General features: G+C 48.4%; 1 protein-coding gene across 1 annotated transcript in view; it reads left to right on the forward strand.

The window, feature by feature from the left end:
* LOC146801355 (stefin-C-like) overlaps window positions 1-23,993 on the forward strand; it is a 117,024-nt gene that overhangs the window by 60,192 nt on the left and 32,839 nt on the right. The gene's annotated exons all lie outside the window — the stretch shown is intronic.

Raw genomic sequence — 23,993 nt, forward strand, 5'->3', positions numbered from 1 at the left:
TGGGCATGTAATCACTTCCATTTATACCTGAGTGGCCAGCCCTTCACTGTAGTGACCGACCACCAGTCACTGGTTCCCCTCTTCAGATGGTCAGCCCCTCACCTGCCACTGAGGATTAAAAGATGGGCCATCCAGCTTCAACACTACCAGATGGAGGTAATTTACTGCCCAGGAGCTAGGAACCCTGCTGATTTCCTATCCTGACACCCCATGCCACTGGAAGAACACAACAGCCCGGAGGGTTCGGAACAACACATTCAGATGATCTCTCTAGCTGCGTGCCCGCAGGCGATGACTCTCGATTGTATCAAGAAGGCAATTAAGCAGGACCCAGTCTATGCAAGAACTCCCCAGGCCTTCCAGAAGGGATCGTGGAGGGATTTCCTCCAGCGAGCGAACGCCTGGGTTTCGTGAGACAAAGAAGAGCTGACCAAGATGAGTAGGGTGAGGAGCGAACTGAGGGCCACTCAAGATGGAATCCTGCTGCGAGGTTCTCGCCTCGTGATCCCACAGACATTAAGGCAGCAAGTAACACGGCTAGCTCATGGCGGACATCAGGGCACCACCAAGATGAAGTCTAGAATGAGGGAAAAAGTCTGGTTTCCAGAGCTAGAGGCAATGGTCCAAGACTTGGTGCAGAGATGCCACGCCTGCCAGATGACCAGACTGCCGGAATGAACCCTGCACCAATACCTGGTCAAGACTGAGCATGGATTTCGGGAGCTTCCCTGGGGAGAAAATCACGCTCGTCCTGGTGGACGCCTACTCTAAATATCCGATAGTAGAAACTATCCTCACAACAGCCTCACTCATGTGGTGCCCATCCTCGAGAAGGTATTTGCAACCTCCGGGTTCCCAGCCGAGATACGGACTGACAATGGACACTGTTCCATGGAGCACAGTTTGCTGAGTTTCTCAACCAACGCGGAATCCAACACCACCGAATTACCCCACAGTGGCCCCAGGCCAACGGGGATGTGGAAAGGTTCATGCGAATGCTGAACAAAATTCTGCGTATCGCCGTGGCCGAACAGGCGGACCCTGAACACCATCTAAACTCATTCATCTGCGAGTACCGGAGCACACGCCATTGTGCGACGCTGCAGGCTCCCTGGGCCTTAATGTTCAAGGAGCCGCAGAGAGACCTGATCCCCGTCTGCCCGGGTTGGGTGCCTCCACCAGGGCCGGACTGGCCGTGGTGTGCACTGGGCATTTTCCCAGGGGGCTGGAGGGTGGGGGCCGGTTTTGTGCCGGGCGCGGGGGGGGGGAGTTTTGTCCCTGGGGGTCGGTTTTGAAGCAGTGCTGCAATATCGGCCCGTGTAACAAAAGCGGGAGCGGCACTTCTTCCTAGCACCCCTACTCCCCGTGCTCCCAGGGCCGGTTGAGCAGCGATCTGCCAGGGCTGGTTGCTGTTTCCAGTCCGGCCCTGACCTCCACCCCACAACATCCAAGGCACCCAGGCACGCCGGGAGCGATGGAACGAGCACTCCAGCACCCGGCGCCATGCCGCCCCAAGGTGCCTCTTGCCAGGGGCAACTGTAGTCCTCAAGCACCGTCAATCCGGTGGCAAGTTACGTACCACCCATGAGCCTGGAACCTGGACTGTTGGTGCCAACAGTGACACCATGGTGACTGCCCAATATCGCTCAACATTCCTAAAACCAGGAATACACTACAGTGCATGGCGTGTGTCCGTTTTATCTGGTCTTTGTTGGTTTTAAATCCTCATCCAGAGGCTCCTCCTGCCCCCTTTGTAACTCTAATCTTGCAATTCGTCAACAAAAAAACAAGCAGTCAATGGTGGAGGGATTTAAAAACCTCCTCCGTTTGGCCTAGCCGTGCGTAGCTCTGGGCAGGATTCCGCGATGGGTCATACCCTCCTTCCCACCCCGTTTACAGGTTACAAGAGGGTGGCTTGCAAAGCCTTGCATGGAAGACCGTCCTAGGCTACGCTACAGTGAACCCATTATCTAGACAATAGCAGTGTTGTGTGTAGACTACCGCAGTTTACAACAGCATGAAAAGTACAATTTGTGTGCAATTGATGTCTAACGCCAATGTGTTTTTTCCTTTTTTCTAACCATTTTATATAACATTACTTTACGTTGTATGTTGGGGATTGGACCTCCCGGATTTTCCTGGCCAGTCCCGGTTTTCAGTGGACTATGCCGACGCTTCTCTTACTTTTTGTGTCCCGGTTTTTGTGTCAAAAGTCAATTCGTCCTGCAGAGCCTCAGTCAAATGAAACTGCTCTTCTTTCCACAAGCGCTTCGGAAGTATGACACTATTTAAGCACTGTAGTTGTTTCTTTCAAGCAGCGCTAGAGGAGCTGGGTGCATGCTCCCAGCAGAGGGCAGACAGTAGGGAGGAGGGCATTGGGGCTCAGGGTGGAGGTCCTGCCATAGCTAATGTCATTTAAACATAGCCTTGTGATGTGTATGTGTGTGTGTATCTGCATAGACGTGTGTGTGTATATCTGTATAGAAGTGTGTGTATACATATGTGTGTATTTGTGTATAGACGTGTGTGTGTATATCTGTATAGACGTGTGTATGCGTGTGTATGTATATCTGTATAGACATGTGTGTATATATATATGTCTATGTGTATGTATATATGTGTGTATGTAGATATATATATCTATATATGAGCACATTTTTGAATGCCTAGCTCCAACTGCCGCTGCTCCTGAACGAAGGGCGCGTCGTCCGTACGGATATACCAGGCAAAATCCGTTAATATCTCCAAAAGTTCAATTCACCCTAGTGAAAGGATGACGACGCCGTGACTTGCTAGATAACACAATTTTAATCGTCAGCTGCTGGACGCGTTTCGCCTGACCTGCAGGCTTGTTCACCAACAGTCTACAATAAAGTTCATCACCATTTTGAACACAGAAGGGTCATGTCACATGATTGAAACTACCACAATAGTGTGTTAGAAGACAGACTCGTAGTCTTCACAAAACTAATTTAAATGCATTAATATAACCGCTTACAAAAATACAAATTAATTAACAATGCATTTTAAACAGGTTATACATCATATTGTCCTCGTTTATACTATTTGATTTATTCTTGTTATCATGTGAATGCCACAAGAAAAAACGAGAAAAGAATTTTTTTATAGTTAATGTCTCCACCCATGCACAAATATTCAAAGTTATGAACTTTGTTTCGCAAAACGGATAAAGACTGTAAGTAACATTTGATATAAAGCCCAAGTGGGCTTAATAATAAAGGTAGTTAATTGGCAGTCGAACAATTTGTATGACCCTTCTAATGTGTTCCACCCTGTGTAAAAAACAATCTGTTTTAAATTAACATAATATTCATGTCATGCAACCGCATGCATAAATAAAAACAGAAATGGTTAAAAACTATAAAGGGAAGAAGCTTGCATACTCTAAGAAATCTACAGATGTGTATGGAGATCCTCCTCCATATTCAAACCTGCTGGTACTTTGCAATTTAGTTTAATTATATATGAGGATTCCATTTTCCTCAATTTTTTCTCCCGATTCCCTCCTCTAATGCTGAATTTTACAGAGTCAATTACAAAATACGACAGCCCAGTAATGTTTTTCTGGTGGTATCGCTCGAAATGTCGAGCTACTGGGTAGGCTTTGTTGCCATTTTTAATGGCTCTCAGGTGTTTGAGTACCCGTTTGTGAACAGGTAAGATCGTGCTGCCCACGTATCTTAGTCCACAGGGGCATTGTAACACATATACAGCATGGTCAGTCTTGCATGTATAGTGTCCTCTGATCTTAAACTCCTTATCAGACAAACCGGTTGTGTATTTGGCAGTATTAATGCCATGTACACAAGCTTTGCATTTCATGCATTTTACAAAACATTCTCTTTTTGATAACCACATGGTTGCAGCCGTTTTAATGGGGGGAGTTTTTAAAACATTGCTGACAAGCATTTGTTTGAAAACTAGTAGCTCGTCTAAATGTCAGCTGTGGTCTTTTTTGGACAATTTTACTCAGAACTGGGTCACTTCGTACTAGATACCAGTGTTTAGACATGATGCTTCTCACTTTTTTATGTTGGGCATTGTAGGTGGTTATCATTCTGCATTCACTGTTGTTAGAATTTTCCTTTTTCTTTTTGGTGTTGCTTTTGTTAAAAAGAATTTCTTCCCTCGATCTCTTTTTTGCTTTCAGCATTGCTGCTTTAATGCAATGTTCTGAGTACCCTCTTGCTTTAAATCGAGTCTGTAGTCTCAAAAGTTCTTCATCACAACTCTCTTGGTTACTACAGTTGCGAATTGTTCTCAGACTCTCACCATAGGGAATACTTTTAATTAAGTTCTCAGGATGAAAACTTTTGGCGTGCAACAAAGTGTTTCCTGCTGTTGGTTTGCGGTATAGGGCTGTTTCAAGTTTGCCATCTTTAATAAAAATGGACAAATCTAGAAAGTTGATGGTGGAGTTACTGATTGTACTTGTGAATTTTAAATTTAGATTGTTGTTTTGTAATCTCATAATAAAATCATTTAAAGACTCCTCTGAGCCTTTCCATACCACAAATAAATCATCAATGAATCTACTCCATTGCATAACATTGTTTTGCCATTCATCAGGATACAACTTTTGGACCACCTGCTCCTCCCACCAGCCCATATGCAGATTCGCAAAGCTGGGGGCGAAGCAGGTTCCCATCGCTGTACCGCATATTTGATGAAACAATTCACCATTAAAAAGGAAATAGTTATTCTTGAGGCAGAAGGCCGTCATGTCGATCAACATTTGAGTATGAGCCCAAAACTTGACAGGTCTATTGCCCAAGAAGTGTCTTATTGCATTTAGCCCATCTGAATGTTTAATGCTAGTGTAAAGAGTTGTTACGTCAATAGAAGCCATCACAAAATCCTCCTCCCATGGTAGATCATAGACTTGTTTCAAAAAATCTCCCGCATCTTGTATATAAGACGGAACACATTTAGCTAAAGGACACAAGAAGGAGTCAACAAATTTTGAAGTGTTGGCTAAAGCACTGTTAATAGCCGAAACTATTGGTCTCCCTGGAGGATTTATTTGGTCCTTATGGATTTTGGGAATTAGATATAATACAGGAGTGACCGGATTACTGATTTTCAAAAATGCCAATTCCTCATCTTTTAACAGACCTTGTAAATGCCATTCCGCTAATTTAATATTGAATAATTCATGACTATGCAACAATACAGACTCAGATATTTTTACATAATTCAACCGATTGTTCAATTGCTTATAAGCCTCTTGAAGATATTGCTGTTTACCCCACAAAACTACATTACCCCCCTTGTCAGCATTACAGACAATACAATCTGAGTTCTTAGACAATTTGCTAACCAAAGCAAAATAATCCTGTTGATATTGTGGAATTTTTTTATGCGATGATAGTGTATTCGTACATAATTGCTTAAGATCATTAATTACTTGATCGTTATAAATGTCTATTGCGTCTCTTCCTGACATTGGTGTAAATCTAGAAGTGGGTCTGAATGGAGTGGGATCATTACTCATGATATTAATGCCTTCTTCTTCTGCAATGAGAGTTGCTTGATTAGTGTTATTCTGAGAATTTTCCAATTCACTAGAGTCAGAATGTTCTTGCAGATGAAACATGTCCAGCATCAAGTTCATATCATCAACCACTAGCTCATTATTTTCTACAGATGAATGAATGAATGAATACTTTCTTATATAGCGCATGGCTACCCATGGGCATCCCAGCGCTGTCAACACAGCGATCTCAACACTGTCTTTGTGAGTTGTTTGAAGTTATCGTTGTTGGCAAAATGTTTCTTTAATTTCAAAGATCTAATAAACTTGAAGGTATCAACCCTGGTTTTGACATAATCAAACTCCTCTATGGGACAAAAGGATAGACCAAGCCTCAAAATATTTAGCTCCTTATCGGTTAGAGTGATATTCGTCAAATTGATGATAGAGATTTTGTCCTCTGAATTCATTTCGGCCTGTTCTTGGGAAGCGATCCGCCCTCTATGTTGTTTGGCGCTTTTCCTCCTCTTTTGCCTCTGCCTTTTCCTCTTGGTGGTTTTGCGTGTTGAATTGATGGTCTGGGTCGGAGGTTGAATCTCCTCTCCTGCTCTAAAAAAACAAATTCCTCAATTATCGTAGGTGCAGGGCCAATTCGTACACTGGGACCTTCGTCACCATCAGTATCGAGCTCTGAGCTGGGAACACTGCTCAATTCTGAATGACTCTGGGTTTGATCTTTTCCTCCCATGTTCATTTTTTGTCGCCGTAAAGTGTCGAATTTCTTAGCGAAAGTATAAATTTGGCCTCTTTCGTAATCCAGCTTGTCTCGCACAAATTTTTGTGCTTTTCTCATCTTGATGGATTCCTCCAATTTATGGAGTCTGCTCTGCATATCAGTCATTTGTTTCATGCAACAATACAGGTAAACACATCCTATTAATATTTTTCAGTATTTGACAACAACATTTCGTTAGAGTTGTATTTGCTTCCTTTCTCCAGGGTTCCTGGTTATTTTCTCGTGATTGTCTCCTTGGGGTTTTATGTTTGTGCGCTACTGTCTCCATCTGTTTCCAAGCACTTTCCCAGCAGTTGGGACCTTGCAACGAGATCTTATGTGAATGTCTCCTCTGTTCGTACTTGTAACATGTTTTTTTCTTCTTCTAATGTCCATTCACTCATATCTGCTTTCCATTTATCTATCTCTGGGCTTACTTTGTGCATCCATTGCATGACTATCCAACCCTTTGCTAGGACTAGACCCAAGGAGACAAAGTTACATTGTCATTTCTTAGAGGGGACTTGCATACAGACGCAGAAGACAGTGCTGTCGGGGTTGGTTAGATTATGTTTCCTATAGTTATCTGGAGTCTTCTAACTGTTGTTGTTTCCCAGTATTTCCTTTGATTGTGGCAATTCCACGTCATGTGAATTAAGTCTGCACTGGAACTGTTGCATCTGGGGCCTGAATCTGACCTGTGTGGGTTTATTTTATAAAGATATATTGGTGCGTAATATTACAGTTATCGCTCTTTAAACAAGTGCTAGTCCATTCTCCGATGAAGAGTCGCATCTTTCCTTGTGCTTCACTTATACATATAGCCCTCTAGACAGTGCTGATAGCTGCTTCTCCAGGCCCGTCGGTGTCTCCCCTATTCTAAATCCTCTAGGCAGTGCTGCAGCTCTGTCTCTGGTCACAGTGGTAATTCCTCCTTCTAAGATCTCTAGACAGTGCTACAGCTGCTTCTCTGGTACCAGTGGTAATTCCTCATTCTAAGTCCTTTAGGCAGTGCTGCAGCTGTGTCTCTGGTCACAGTGGTAATTCCTCCTTCTAAGATCTCTAGACAGTGCTACTGCTGCTTCTCTGGTACCAGTGGTAATTCCTCATTCTAAGTCCTTTAGGCAGTGCTGCAGCTGTGTCTCCGGTCACAGTGGTAATTCCTCCTTCTAAGATCTCTAGACAGTGCTACAGCTGCTTCTCTGGTACCAGTGGTAATTCCTCATTCTAAATCCTCTAGACAGTGCTGCAGCTGTGTCTCTGGTCACAGTGGTAATTCCTCCGTCTAAGATCTCTAGACAGTGCTACAGCTGCTTCTCTGGTACCAGTGGTAATTCCTCATTCTAAGTCCTTTAGGCAGTGCTGCAGCTGTGTCTCTGGTCACAGTGGTAATTCCTCCTTCTAAGGTGGAGAAGTGTGGCTCAATGGTTAGAACAGGCAGACCTCGATGCAGAGCTCTGGCCAGGGACCAGGGTTCGATTCCTGCCTCGGCGGGTCTCGGGCTCATAAATTCCTCTGACCGGATATTCTCGCCTCAGTGCCTGTTCTAATCATGGGTCCCACGCTGCAACTCTGGGCAATAGCTTGCTTAGTCTCCACAACGGCCCCCACAGCGAGAGGGATGCCTGGTTTCACCATGGGGGTGCCCAGGAGTGGACACTTCACAAGGAAAACCAGGAAGGGTTCCCTTGCGGTATTCGTACAAGCGCCGGGAAACCCACTGCGGGTAGCTGTGCGCTATACAAGTACAAAAACATTTACATTTACATTTAAGATCTCTAGACAGTGCTACAGCTGCTTCTCTGGTACCAGTGGTAATTCCTCACTCTAAGTCCTTTAGGCAGTTCTGCAGCTGCGTCTCTGTTCACAGTGGTAATTCCTCCTTCTAAGATCTCTAGACAGTGCTACAGCTGCTTCTCTGGTACCAGTGGTAATTCCTCATCCTAAGTCCTTTAGGCAGTGCTGCAGCTGTGTCTCTGTTCATGCTTCCACTACACCAAACCAAAACACATAGGTAAAAGACATTGTCATTTACAACGCCAATAGCTCTTAACTCTCAAAATGCGAGACCTATTGCATTGCAAATGCTTTTTCCTTTCTCTACCAGTTCCTCCTTGTAGTCTTTCTTCTCTTTCTAATGTTCTTTGTTTTTCCCCCTTATAGGCTATGGTGCACAGCAGAAGGTCGGATAACTCTTGTGAACTTCCAGCAAATATTCAGATACGTCTACCTCACTCCTCAGTGGTCCCGGTAAACCTGCCTGACAATGCTTGGCAGAGAGTGATCATAGATATCTGTGGTCCTTTTTGGTTTCTCAGGAACCAATGGAAACCACTCTCTTGTACTTACTGATTATTATTCCAGCTGGCCCGAGGTGAGTAAGTGAAGTGAAGACGGTGAATGTGGTGAACGTTTGTGCAGAAAGGTTCAGGAGAGAAGGTTACCCTGAAGAAATTATGACTTACGATGGTCCACAATCTGTTTCATAGGTGTGTAAGAGATTGTTGCCCCAACATGGGGGTGAAGCACTACAAAACAGCATTGTACTATCCTCCTGAGAATGGGCTAGTGGAAAGGTTCATCAGAATGTTCAGTGAGTGTGTGCACCTTACAATATATGTGCAGTAGGCAGGACAAAGTGGGTTATATTTGAAAGAGGACTTTCAGAAGATCCTGTGGCACTATAGGACCATGCCACACTCAGCTACAGAGGTGCTTCCTTTGCTTCTGCTAAAGGGAGGATGCTGTGCATCTAGAGGGCTCCACGGTGGAGGAACAGAGTTGGGGAACTTAAGGTGGGCTCGGTCCAGCTTTCTGAAATAGTGCAAAGTAAGCAAATTAAGTATGCTCTGAGGCATAGCAACAGATTTGAGTCTTCAGATCGGAAGAGGAGTGAAGGGAATTTTCTTCTGGTGTGTGGAAGGAGGTGCACAAACTGTCTACTCTAAGGCGAATCACTGGAGTGAGGAGTCAATCTGTAATTTTGGAGAATGGCAAAAATGTTAATTTAAGAAGAGTGATGAAATGCAGCGAGTTGGGATGGAGAGAATGGACGAGGAAGGGCGGACTGAAGGCCAAATATTCACCTCCATTGCATATATTTAGTTTTACCATTCATTGTTCTTGGATACTATAAATATGTTTCCTTCCTATTTAGGATGTTATCAAATTTTGTTTTCCATATTTCATTCATGGTTTCTGCTTCTTGTTGCAAATGAGGGCAGGCTGTGGGTTATGCCGTTCCTTATGACCCGAGTGCGCCGGCTGCTCAGTTTCTAAGAGCCTGCTCCTTTTACTTTATTTCGAGATGCGCAAACTCCATTTTGAAGTTGTCCTTTGAAACAGTGTGACACTTCCATGCATATGGGACTCCCAATGCCATATATTCTGGGGTAGGTTGCATAGGTTTACATTACCCATCATTACGAACTCCTCACGAGGGTCCACTCATTTGTATAAAACATATATTATTCTGTTTCAGCATGCCAATGTCCACTTGGAACTTGGTTCAAAACAAACTGTCTCATATTCCTTTGATTGAGGGAATTGTCGCCCCACTCCTTTGGTGCGTAATACATTCCCTATGCTACCTGGTTATAAATGTATCAACATTCCAGTTTTTAAATATATTGATATAAGCCTTTCTTACTTTTAGGTGTCTCCATTTTAGATAATTTTCGTCCTGATGATGACCCGCTCTAAATGCTCATGTTGACAGATAACATATGTGTACTTGGTTTTAAAGAATGTTGATGGTGGATGTCAACACTCGTTTCACGGATGTGGAATTCAAAACATTCTACTGTCCCTATCAGTCACATGTATATATGCTGTACATAGCACAAATGCACTTTTTATTCACTATATATATATATATATCACCATCACTCCACCGTCACTTTTTAGGAACACCTTGTATAAGTACTACATTAGACTGTGGGAATTGAACAATACATTCATAAATGAGAAATGTATAAATAAATGCACTAAACAGAAATTTACTAATGTATGTAGTTTTTCCTCTTTCCCTAATATAACACCATTGCTGTGGTAGTCAAGGGCTACACTACCCCCGGCGGGACCATTTTATAGTTTATTAATTGTCTAGCCCAGGTCCTTGGGTGACTGGGTTACCTCTTTTTCAATTTAGGACTATGTAAAGGGGCTAGTAGCCATGAGGGGAAAACAAAAGGACGAGCATCCCCAATATGATGGCTTCTGGGTTCACCAAATAGTCACTGCCAGCTGCTTCTAATGTGGAAGCAATGCATCTCCTACATTTCTATTCAAGCCGTTCAGGATGTGATTCACACTGGCTGAAGAGCTGACCCAAAAAAGCCAATGTCTAAAAGTGGCGAATCTACGGGTTGAACACAAGATATCTTTTGGCTTCCTAAGACCTAAAAATAAAATAAATTAGTGCAGGTTCTTCCATCTCACTTTTAAAATGCAATGGCCAAGAGATGTTGAGGGCAATTGCTCATCTCATAAATGGCAGCATGGGTGGATATAGGCTTTAAAGGCACATCCTTGCATAGCTGCCATTCAATCAATCAATCAATCAATCATTGATCTTTGTTCGGTAGCACATGGAACCACAAAAGAACACAAAACAAAAATCCATTATCAACAACAACTTAAATGTATGAATAAAATGCAGATAAAAAAACAGCACTGATCAGCCCGCGCGAATACACATCATACAGCAAATTATTTGCTTTTGCATCTCCATCTATGGTTTTTAAATTGCCTCCCCTCTCGACCCCTCTGAGCTTACAAACGTCATCTCTGGCATTATTGGGACCAGCACTGGTATAATGGAGGCCACTCTTGCCGGTCTGTGGGCATGCTTGCCCAGACTGATGTAATACAGCTTTTTTGTGGCATTCTGAGTATTCTTGGCATTATGGACCCCACTCCTGATATTATGCTGGCCCTTGATCTAAAATAATAGTAGTCATTACTGGGATATTGTAGGCATCCATTGCATGAGGTTCCCCACCCATGTCACCTACCCCAGTGGAATCACCCACTAGTGGCTCAGGATGGACCGTGTGCACCATCCGAGCTCTTGTGCGATCCAGGTTCTTCCGTGGCAGAGGCCGAGCCCCTATAGGAAATTCACTTAGGTGATTTTAATATGCACCTAGAAAACTCTGTGAACACGGACGCGGCATGTCTCACAGACATGCTGCTTAGTCTCGGGATGGAACAACAGGTAAATGAACTAACGCATCAGGCAGGTCCCCTTCTTGATGGGATCTTTTCTGACTGCCCGCACTTATCCACACCAACAGTCCTACCCTTGCTATGGTTGGATCATAGAGCAGTTATGTTTAATATTAATGTAGCCTATTTGAAGACACCTCAGAACAAAATGGATCCAGCAAGGCTCTCACGTAACTGGCATCTGATAAAGGAGATAGACTAGAAGCTATCTTATCAGAAACACGGCCTTGCTTAAAAACTGATCCCGACAAAGCAGCTAACCTATCTTAGGGTTGACTGGAGAGCGCCGCAGATACAATTGCACCGATCAAACCCCGTAGGAGAAACCGGGACATCCCCTCTGAACCTTGGTTCACAGAAAGCCTAAGACTGCTTAAAAAGGCATGTCGCAGGCAGGAAAGAAAATGGAGGCATCATTATGAGGACTCAGGAAAAATTAGTTATAAGCTTATTTTAGCCTCCTATAAAAATTTGATTTTTAAAGAAAAATCCAAATACTTCACTCAGAAGATAGAAGCAGCCAAAAACTCTACAAAAGAACTTTTTGTAACTGTCAAACAGCGATCTAAACCTCCCGAAAAGGGGTTTCAGGGAATGGATCAAACTTTTTGTATTTCACTGGCCTTCTTTTTTCAAGATAGAGTTAAGTCTGTCTGTAATCTTTTTTATTCTAATCCTTTGGATGATCATAACGACTCCCAAACCATCAATAACGAATGTTAATCCCATGGGGCCGCGTGCTTGCAGTGGCGCCGCGTTGGGTGGCCCTGGGACCCTAGGACCCGTTTGGGGGGGGAAAGGGACTCGCGCTGGGAGCAGCTGGCCTTGTGGGGGCGGGTGGCATACGGCGCGCCCCTCTGGATGTCGCGGCTGCGGGCCCCCCCCCCCCGTCGCGCCTTGCGCTGGGCCTGCGCGGCCGTTTGGTCCTTGCCATGATACTGCCCCTCCTTCTATCAGCGGCGACAGGGGAAGGGAACAGGTACCAACGCGTAGTTGCACCCACACGAACCCCATCAGGCACCACCCCGCCATAGCCTAATCTTACTTAGCATCTCAGAAGTTTGGACGGATGCCCCGTTGGGAATACGCCCCATTTGTTAAATTGTTCATGGTAGTTACACTGTTTGTATGGCAGCGCATTAACATGCTCCCCCCGGACTGCGGCCCACCTCCCTCCCCTGGCGCGGACGCTTTGCCCCCGGCCCGGCTTGCTCGACTGGCTACGCAATGGCGCACACCAACATTGTTACCTGGAACATACGGGGCATGCACACGCCGTCCAAGCGGTACTCCATCTTTTCCTACCTACAGCGGTATTCCATTGGGATTGCCCTCCTACAGCAGACGCATATGACCCAGACGGAGCTGGGCAGACTCTCCAGGCGTTGGAGGGGACGGACTTATGGCACTGCTTACTCGGCGCACGCGCGGGGCACGCTGATCTGGGTGCGGGCAGGCGTCCCCTTCGATTGCAAAGAGGTGGTGGTGGATAGGGAAGGCAGATACACGCTAGTGCGAGGGAAGCTGAATGGGCAGGAGATGTTGCTGGGCTCGCTATATGCGCCTAACATAGATCAGGCCTCCTTTTTAGTGCACTTGACGCAGCTTCTGCATCCTTATGCTGGGCTCCCCTGGATGTTAGGAGGAGATTTCAACCTGGTGTTGGATGTCCAGTTAGATAGATCCTTTCCTCCCCTCCGCGCCACGGTGGCAGAGTCCGGCGCCCGGGCACTGGGAGACTGGCTCACGCACTGGTCACTGCAGGACTTGTGGCGCATACTGCACCCACAGGACAGGGTATACTCTTACCATTCAGCAGTTCATGACCTGCACGTACGGTTGGATAGGATTGTGGGCTCCCGGTCCCTGCTCCCGCTTATCGAGCAGTCGGAGTACCTGGGGCGGACGCACTCCGACCATAACCCTTTGTGGTTTAGGATTGGCTGGGTGGCGGATCGCCCGCCGGTGCCTACCTGGCGACTTCAGCCGAGCGCGTTGGAGGACCCGGAGTTCCGCTCCTCTCTTGGCACGGCTGTGCTGGAATACTTTGACGCCAATGAGGGGAAGGCAGGTAGCGCCTTGGTGGAATGGGACGCCCATAAGGTGGCCGTTCGAGGGCACTGCCTGGGGGCCCAGTGGAACATACGTAAGACCCTTTCCGACTCTCTGGCGCGTCTTGAGGACGAGCTCTTGCAGTATGAGAGGGAGGGTGAAGGAGGGGGTAGGCATTCCCGTAGCCTGGAGGATCTCCGTGGGAAACACGCGGCGCTCCTGGAGCGGCTCCGTTGCCACAATTATGCGGAGCATACAGCCAGAACACATGCTAGAGCGGACAGGGCGGGCCGACTGCTGGCCTGGTTAATCCGCCAGGAGGATCGTCGGGACCCGGTCGGGGCGATCCGCACGGAAGACGGGGTGGTGGTGTACACGCAGCGTGAAATACACCGGGCCTTCATGGATCACTACAGGCGACTGTACACGGCCAAGGGGGCGGGTCCCCGGCACCTCCTTGGGGAGTTTATGGCTTCCGTCCACTTACCCGTGGCCTCCAGAGACCATAACGCAGCGCTCAGTGGGCCCCTCTCCCTGGAGGAAATCGGGGAGGCGATACAGTCCATGGGGTCGGGAAAAACGCCGGGGCCGGACGGACTACCCGCGGAGTACTACAAGGCATACCGCGAGTCTCTGGTGCCACTGCTGCGAGCGCTCTACAACAAGGCGCTAGAGGACGGGTCGCTTCCCCCCTCCATGCAGGAGGTGTTCCTGGCTTCCCTGCCTAAGCCGGATCGTGACCGCACATCCCTGAGCTCCTACCGACCCCTGGCAATGCTCAACGTGGATTACAAAATCCTAGCAAAGGCACTGGCGGACCGGCTGGCGCCAGTGGTCCCTCATCTGGTACATCCGGACCAAAACGGGTTTGTCCCTGCGAGGTCCACGTCATTGAACCTTCGGAGATACTTCCGGGTGGCCGGCGAGGCCGTGCACGGGTGGCCCAAAGCGGGGTGCCTTCTCCTTGATTTGGAGAAGGCGTTCGATTGCCTGGAATGGGGCTACTTGTCCACGGTATTGTTGCAGTACGGATTGGACGGGGAATTCCTCAGGATGGTCGACCTGCTCTACAGGAACCCCACGGTCCGTGTCAGGCTGGGCCCCTATGTCTCGGAGGCGGTGCCGGTGGGCCGGGGCACCCGGCAGGGATGCCCTCTCTCCCCGATGCTGTTCGCCCTGGCGATGGAGCCCCTGGCGGTGGCCATGCGGACGACCCGGGGAGATGGTATACCGCTGGGAGATGCTGTTCATCAGGTGTCGCTCTATGCCGATGACCTGCTGGTATACGTCAAGGATGTGGGGCGCATCCCGGAACAGTTGGCCCAGTTGTTGCAGACCTTTGCCACCATCTTGGGGCTCCGTGTAAATGCAGGCAAATCTTGCCTCTACGCTTTTAGCGTAGGGACGGAGGACCCGGGCTACCACCTGAACGGCACGCCGGTTCAATGGCGGGAGGGCACCTTTCGGTACCTGGGGCTGCAAATATACTGCGGCCCGACTGACTTATTTGATGGCAACCTGGGAAGGGCGGTTATGGCGCTCAGGTCGCAGGTGCGCTTTTGGAGCACGCTCCCTCTGACGACCACGGGCAGGGTGGCATTCGCCAAAATGGTCATACTCCCCCACCTCCTGTACTTCTTCGTTAACCTACCGACTTATGTCCCCACCGCCTTTTTCGGTACACTCACTAGGATGTTGTGAGATTTTGTTTGGGGAACCGCGAGGCACAGGCTTGCGCTCGCAAAACTGTATCTGCCAACGGACAGGGGTGGGCTGGCAGCTCCTTGTTTTGAGCACTACTACCTGGCCGCCCAGCTGCAATGGGTAGCACGATGGTTGGCTGATAGAGGCAGGGACGACACAGCCACGACGGAGGCGCCCTACTCGCTGGAACGTGTGACCGGACTCTTTCACCCCCTAGCTGCGGTCACGGGGCCGCTGCCGCTCCTATTAGCTGTGGCACATAGGTGCTTTCGGAGGGCTCTGTACCTCACTCGCGCGGTTGTTCCATACGCGCCGGCAATACCCCTGGAGGGCTCCCCCGGAGGCGGTGGGGTACTTGCGGCCCCTGCACTGGCGGGCTGGCGGGAGGCTGACATGCACACGCTGGGGGACCTATACAGGGACGGAGAGCTAATACCGTATGAGACCTTGGTGTCGGAGGACGGGCTCCCGCTCGGCGGGTTTATTACACACCGCTCGCTCCTGGCGAGGTTGACCTCTAAATGGGGGAACATGACTACGGAGCCCCGCCAGCATCTGACCGTGCAATACCTGCACGTCATGGGGAGGGCCGGGCACCTGGTCCGCTGGTTCGCGGCTTCGTTGCGGGAGCACACGGCGGTTGATCTGGGCCCACTCCGCGTCAAGTGGGAGCGGGACCTGGGGCGGCCATTCGCGGATAAGGAGTGGGAGAGGGTCCTTAAAGGCCCGGTGCGTGTCCCCAGAAATATGCGGTTCCACCAAATCCAGCTGTTCATAGTACACAGGGCCTACCTCACACCTGAATTGATTAACAGGTACTTTCGCTGCAATGACGCACTCTGCCCGAGGTGCGGCGAGCTGGGGGCGGGGTTCTTGCACATGCTGTGGAGCTGCCCTGGGTTGAGCGCCTACTGGAGAGATGTCAATAGGCTGCTGCAGGGGAGTGTGGGCCGCACCATCCCATTTGACTGGCCCGAGCACATTTTACACCACGTCCCGATTCATGGACCTGGGGCTCGTAGTTGCAAAGCGCCTCATTACCAGGAGGTGGAAGGCACACGACTCACCACACACATGGGCATGGAGCTCCTCATTCCAGGCGTGGGCTAGGGCGGAGGGGACGGCCATCCGCAGGGAGGAGACCCTGGGACTGCGGAGGGAACCTATGGCGGACCGCTGGGATCAACTACATGCTGAGCTCCGGCGTTTAGACGGGGAGGGACACACGGACCACGAGGGGATAGCTGGAACTGCCTGCGCGGGTGACAGCGTGCGATCCGCTGCCCCGTAGATGAGATAGCATAGCCCCTGATGCTTCTGACCCGTAGATAGGGGCGCCTGCGGCCACAGGGAGACGACGGCATTCTTGGGGTTGGGGGGGGGCGGTCCCGGGGATGACAGGAGGGGGGGGGGGGTCGTGGGTGAGACAAGGGGGGTGGAACACTCTGTGTACAACTATTCAAGCTGCCACTGTTCTGAGTTTCTCTTTTTGACCTGTTTGTGATTTATTTGTTCTCAATGTCTAAGTTGCTTGGGTGGCTCACACTGGCATGTATGGCTAGGGGCTGGTATGTGGTGGCTGCTGCCCCTCTTTAAGAGACGACACTGGAACTGCTGAGGCACATGCACCCGACTCCCGGGCAGGTTGCAATTGGTACATTTCTTGACTGTGGGGATGTCTAGCTGGCTAGGCCAGACACGGATCAGTGACTCGCATGTGTTTATATACTTCTGTGTGTAATGTATCCTGCCGAACCATGTATTCTTTATTCACTATACCTTTTGAAAAAAAGCAATAAAAACAGATTTGCAAAAAAAAAAATTACGAATGTTAATCCCATTTAACCTCTTTTACTGAACTTTCCCAGGACCAAATTAAAACCATCCTCCTGCAAACTAAACCAGGCTCTCCACAGGATCCATGCCCACCACAAACCATGCATATAGTGGCTGGCACTATCTCAGACTACCATACAGATATTTTTAATCTTAGGGTTAGGTCAGGAAAATTCCCTAGCATCAGGAAGATAGTGCATATTCTGCCTTTAATCAAAAAAGCCAACCTAAATCCTCTAGATCTGGGGAATTATCGTCATATTTCCAGATTGCCCCTTCCAGTGAAAATAATTGAGAAAGCTCTTAACTCACAGATCACAGCTTTCATCGAGGACCAGAGTCATTTAGATCCTTGCCAATTCAGATTTAGGTACCGTCATAGCACTGAATTGGCTTTTATAAGTGCCTCAGAACAGATTAGATGGACACTGGGTGTAGGGGGCAGTGCAGTGCTGGGCCTACTGGATCTCTCAGCGGCATTTGACACCGTAAACCACCAAATCCTGCTGAAGAGACTGGAGGATATTGGGGTAAAGTATAAAGCCCTTGCTTTAGTCAAATCATTTATGTCAGACAGAATGCAGCTAGTTGCAGCTGATAATTTCAAATCCCCACCCTTCTCTCTCCCCTGCGGCGTCCCCCAGGGTTCGTCTCTAAGTCCGACTCTTTTTAACGTCTACGTGGCCCCTTTGGCCAAGCTAATTAGATCATTTGGGTTCACAGCAGTTACCTATGCAGACGACACACAACTAGTGATGTCCGTATCATCTAATATCTCAGAGACTGCAAAGCGCTTTTACAACTGGATGCAAGAGATTGGAAAATGGATGGCCCTAAATTGCTTAAAGCTGAACTCAGGCAAGACTGAGGTGATGCTCTTTGGGAAGGACACTTCCTTCTGGTCCCAAGTCTGGTGGCCACCTGAACTTGGACAATTCCGCCGCCAGTCACAAAGGTAAAAAGTCTTGGAGTTATGTTTGATAACCAGTTAACCTTCAAAGGGCATGTGAATACTATCACGTCTGCCTCCTTTTTTACGATAAAACTCTGATGGAAAATCTTTCCTTTCATTCAAGGTCCGGAAAAAAACAGTAGTCTCTGCCTTGATACTGTCGAAGATTGACTACGCAAATGCTCGTTTTGTAAGTGTAAGAAAAAAAAGTCTAAATAAGCTGCAGATCCTACAGAACTCAGCTGCTCGCCTGTTTTTAGGCATACCCAAATGAGAATCAGTCTCAGCTGCCCTTCCGCTTCTCCATTGGTTACCTATTGAGAAGCGTATACAGTTTAAGGCCCTATGCATTGCTTTCAGGGCTCTCCATGGAGAAGGCCCAACAAGTTTTTAAGCTGTGGTTTCAATGGTATCTTCCACCACGATCCCTTCGCTCAGAAACAGCTTGTAATATCGTTGTTCCCAGAGTAAAAAAAGTAAAATGGGGCGGGAGAAGTTTCACTGGCAGCACCTCCCGTCTCTGGAACAGCCTCCCTTTATTCCTCACCTTCTCTGCTTTAGGAAAAAACTAAAAACATGGCTTTTTAATCTCTAAGAGCCTATATCCCTTGGCCTCATACCTGGTAGTGCCCAGTTTTGGAAGCTTGCGCACCTAGACACCTCAGGGTAGCAGAGCGCGTTTATTATACTTTTTTTTTCACTTATCTGTGCTGACAGCGGCAGCCTCACAAGAGCATCCTTTGCCTTGGTATTCTACCTCTAACTCCAAGTGACCCATCCTCACCAGAACATTCAGGCCGAAGCAGACATCGGGCACACACATCCGCCTACTTGATCAATCCCATGCTTCACATGGGCACAATGGTTGCCCATACAGTGAATTAAGGTGTCTTCCCATCCATACAGAAAATCTACAGTTACCCAAATCCCACCAGGCCAGGTTTAGCACTGATACCTACGGGAGACAACAGTGATGCAAGTAACGCGTCCACGAGAACTCTCCTTCTGTAGGGTATCAGTCACTGTTCAACATCTGCGTCATGCACAAGGCTGACCTGATGTGCTAATTCAGGATTAGATTCATAGTTGTATACAAGATAGTCCATAGGACATGTCCTGGAATTTCTCAGTTTCATGCAAGACCTTATGGTGAGAAATGACTTTGTCTTACAGGCAAAAACTAAGAAATATCCTTAGTGCAAAGGAACTCTCCAGTGTGGCGGTCCTCAGCTAGAGTCCTTGTGCCAGTCTCCATTAGGGAGAGCAACACATCTCTTTAACCGATTCCCTGTGTAAATCCACTTTTGATAGATGGGCTTGCCTGGAGGCCTGAGGACTTGCCTGGGTAAGCCTTCAATAGACTCCACTTGGCGTGCCCCTCCGACCTCAGAGCCTCACTCTGGGTCTCACGCAAGTCAAGGAAAAGGCTTCGGCGCACATGCATGATGGTCATGTTTGCTGGGGTGGGAGTCAGAATCTAAAATGCGGGGCGAAAGCAAGACGAGGTAATAACGCTGAAGTGCCTTACCACCAAGATCTCCTCCACCTGCCCCTAGAAGACTTTTGTGGGACTACTTCTTCAGGAGTCCCGGAGCCGTCAGGCGTTACTGGGCTCAGTCCATGGGAATCGGTGTCATTTCACCTGGTGTCTTAGGGCTGAATCCTATTATTTTACCCAAAACTGATCACCAAGGACACCCCTTTAGCAGTCTACTGTCACGGTAGCGAAGTCGAGCAGTCCAAGACTTACTCAGGGAAGTGATGTGGCGCTAGAGACTCAGACATCCATAAGTATCAAACAGAAGTTAACAAATCATTGTCCAGCCATTACTTTGGTTTATAAAAAGAAAAGTGCTTGATTGCTATTCACAGAACTGGCAAAACACTGGCATAATTCACAGAAGGAAACTCTTACAGGTACTAATGTTGTTCTAATATTAAAAGTACCCACGATGTTCATGTGGATATTTTCAGGCAGTAAAACGTGTCTGTGACCTTTTTTCCTTGTAGCGGGGAATCTTTTGGGCAATAGAAGTAGCTCCAGTTGCTTAATTTCTCTTTACAGTGACTCATTAGGCCCAATAGTAGCCTTCCATTCTCCCCCTCTTGCCTGGGTTCAGTGTCACTGTACCTGCTTGGCAGAGTCCATTTGGCTTATTGGAGGCTCTGTGTGCTTGCGGGTGTCGCTCTTAGCGGGGGCAAGCCGCTCCGATGGTGTGTATTCAGCAAGACCACCAAGTGTTGGGTGTTGGATCTGCTCCAACCGAGTTGATGTGCTTGCGTGTACTAATGGTTCTTCAGATCTCATTCTGTTGAGATGGCGGTGCACTTCCCTGTGCCGGGGACATGTCTGGGACTCTGAGCCTCACCCAGGACAGAGCGGTGCAGATTTCTACCAATACCCTACCGGTGGTGTCAACCCATCTAGCTGGGATCCCTTACGTCTCCTCGCCTTCACAGCTGTTTCTTCCTGGTGCAAGAGCATCTCCAGCACCGCTACTAATAACCGGTTAGCTCGACCTCGAAGAAGGGTCCAGGCCGCTTCTCCTGCAGTCTTGTTGAGTTTCCTTGCATTACTGGTCCAAACCTGGCAACAGGAGTTGGAAGTTGTTACCCCAACCTTAGCGCTCTAAGGATTCTCCCAGTCTGCAGTTGTGTGGAATCCCAGGCTTCTGGTCTGGAAATCTTGGCCCACTGGCTGGAGGTGTTCGTCCCATGGTTATATCCAAGTTGCAGACAGACTTTTTGTATTCCAGTAGTTCAGTTCTGTGACTTGTTTTGAAGATTCTGAATTCCATGCAGACTGGTCCAGGGTTTGAGCCGGGAGGTGGGGCGGAGCGGGAGTCTCCTCCCAGGAGAAGGTCAACATAAGATATGCAGAAGATATGCGAACTGCCCCACTCAGATCCCAGCTAACCCGTGGGTAGTGGCCTCCCCAGAGAACAAAGGATCAGGGAGGGGCTTGGGGCCTCCCCAGAGAACAAAGGATCAGGGAGGGGCTTGGGGCCTCCCCAGAGAACAAAGGATCAGGGAGGGGCTTGGGGCCTCCCCAGAGAACAAAGGATCAGGGAGGGGCTTGGGGCCTCCCCAGCGAACAAGAGAACAAAGGATCAGGGAGGGGTTTGGGGCCTCCCCAGAGAACAAAGGATCAGGGAGGGGCTTGGGGCCTCCCCAACGAACAAGGGATCAGGGAGGGGCTTGGGGCCTCCTCAGAGAACAAGGGATCAGGGAGGGGCTTGGGGCCTCCCAGAGAACAAGGGATCAGGGAGGGGCTTGGGGACACTCCCTGACTTCAAAGCGACCCACTGTCTCTTCTCCTAAAATTTCTGAAAGAGTCTCCCAATTCACATTGGCTGTCTCGACTCTTGCCCTCCATCTTAGGTGCCACTGGATTTTGTAACACACAAAACGGAAGCCAGTAGTCAAGCTTACAAACGTGCCATTCATGTACCACAAGAATGGGCGAAGGGCCCAGTCAGGTGACTGCCACACAAGTCAAAAAGTTTACACTATGGTTTTTTTGACATTTAGCTTTAAACAAACGCAATACAACGATGACAGTTATGAAGGGAGGGAGAAAGGAGGGAAGGGGGAAGTGATCAGTAGGGGAGCACGGCGTCACACAGGCTCATGATACGATGTCAACCAGGGAGAATATCCCCTCCACATTCGCCCAATCCAGCATCAACAACAGACCGCGTCCATCCTCCATGGATCATATATGTAACCCTCCAGGGTGACAGAGAGGATGAAAGCAAGGTGGCCAGGCATACTACTGTGTCAGCTGTGGTGAGTTCCCAGGATCCCTCATTGCAGTCAGGGGTGTAGACTATCTCTGGGGCTAGTATCTGGGGACAAATGTAAGGTGCAATCCCTGTGGCGCAGGTAATTGAGGAACGGTTCCCAAATATATTTGGGGCGTGATTGTACGGGCATCAATTCCCAAAATGTTGTTAATGTCCTGACAATATATTGTGTCTTGAGCCAGGTGGTTGTGGAGGGGGCAGGACGCCGGCACCAGTGTATAGCCAAACTCCGCTTAGCTAGTAGGAGGAGCATGTATTTATTTTATAATCTTATAAAGCGCGCAGCTACCCAAAAAGGGTTCCCCGGCGCTAAACATGGCAAAAAAACAGATTGACGACTTAATATAGCCATGTCCTCAGACCTTCGCAAAAAGCGAGCAGAGAAGTGCGGCCCCGAAGGGATTTGGGAAGGGAGTTCCGCAGCCTCAGGCCCAATGGAGCAAACGTGCGTCCTCCCATCTGGGCCAAATAAAATTTGGGAACAGTGCAAAGGGCCAGGTTTCAATATTTCAAAGTACGTGTAGGGATACATGGTATTACTAGAGGCGTGGACCTATTCTAGCTTTGGCCTTAAACATAACATAAAGGGCCTTAAATTGAAATTGTTTGGCGAATGTAAGCCAATGCAGCTCAAGGAAGAGATGTGAGACTGAAGGGTGCTTAGGGAGTCGACGCACCAGTCTGGCCGCTGAATTCTGGACCATGTGCAGACGCCTGATGGAAGCCTGGTCTATTCCCGAATATAAAATATTACCATAATCCAATCTTAGACAAGATTAGGGCTTGAATCATGGTCCTTTGGCCTGATTGGGGACTCATCCAGATGGTCTTCCACATCATTCACTACAGTGAAACAGGTGGAAGTAACCTTAGTCACCGGAGGTTTAATCAATAGTTTTTAATTGAGAACAAAACCTAAGTTCTTAACCTTGGGGGACAGGTTAGGAGGAGGTCCTAAGGATTTCGGCATGTGTTGGGGGCCCCAGAGTTGTGTGCGCTTGCCCAGGACCATGACCTCCATCTTATCGCCGTTAAGCTTGAGAGAGTAAGCACTCATCCAAGTGGCCACCCGACTCAAGCCTAGGTTAAGATCAGAATGGTCCAGGATCCTTTCGCAGATGACAAAGAAAAGATGCTCTGGGTATCATCTGGGTAAGCAAAAAGGGTCAAATTACAACACTCCACTACGTCTGCGAAAGGGCGGACGTAGATAATAGCAGAGGCCTTAGCACAGAACCCCGAGGGACACCAGAGGTTACGGCCAGCGTTTCAGATCTAGCTTTTGCAGAAAAGGCTTGAAAAGTGTGATCCTTTAGAGAAGATGTTAAAGAGGTCAAGGATGTTTCTTCCAGACCCAGAGATGATAACCGTCTGAGGAAGATGGCATGAGACACAGTATCAAAGGCCATGCCAAGATAAAATAAGCATGGCCGTCCCCCCCAAACTCCCATCCAGGAGTCGGATAAGATGTTTGGCATGGCGATGAGTCGGTGATCGCAAGCCAGGGCATTTTTGACGTAACCCAGGAGGGACACCAGGGGGTTGCGGGCACGTAGTGGCCAGTTAGGGCCTGTATAGTTGAAAGGACACCCTCCAAGTATTCTGCCACCCTCACACATCCCCTGCCAGATGTATAAAGGTGGCCTGGGATGATGCGAATATCGGACAACGTGCATCTTCGGTGAGTCCCATTTTGAATAGTTGTGCGGGGGTGCGGTATAGACGGTGTAGGAATTTGAAATGTATCAATCTCAGCCTACAGTTGGGTGAGAGGGTTGTCGTCTGGCAAAATTAAAAAGCTGAGAGATGTCGTCTGGCCCTCTCGCTAGAAAGCAACAAGTACGAAGGCCCATCCTGCTTGCTAGAATCGGTGACGCTGCGTCACGGTCAGCCCTCTACAGCCCAGCGAGGGGAAAGTACTCATGCTCGCTTAAGGGAGAGTGAACATGGGGTGCCCCTCCAAACTCACAGCCCCACTCTGTGTCTCACTCATGTCAACAAAAAGGCTTCCGAGCGCATGCGTGCTCGTCATGCTTGCTGAGATGGCGGTTACACCATGATATCTTGCTAAAATGGCGGCTGTGGGTTTACAGGGGCCCCATCCATCCTTTCTCCTCAGATTCAGAGGGTGCTTGGAGCGAAGCC

Source organism: Triturus cristatus, chromosome 8 (assembly GCF_964204655.1).
Source record: "Triturus cristatus chromosome 8, aTriCri1.1, whole genome shotgun sequence".
Lineage (NCBI taxonomy): Eukaryota > Metazoa > Chordata > Amphibia > Caudata > Salamandridae > Triturus > Triturus cristatus.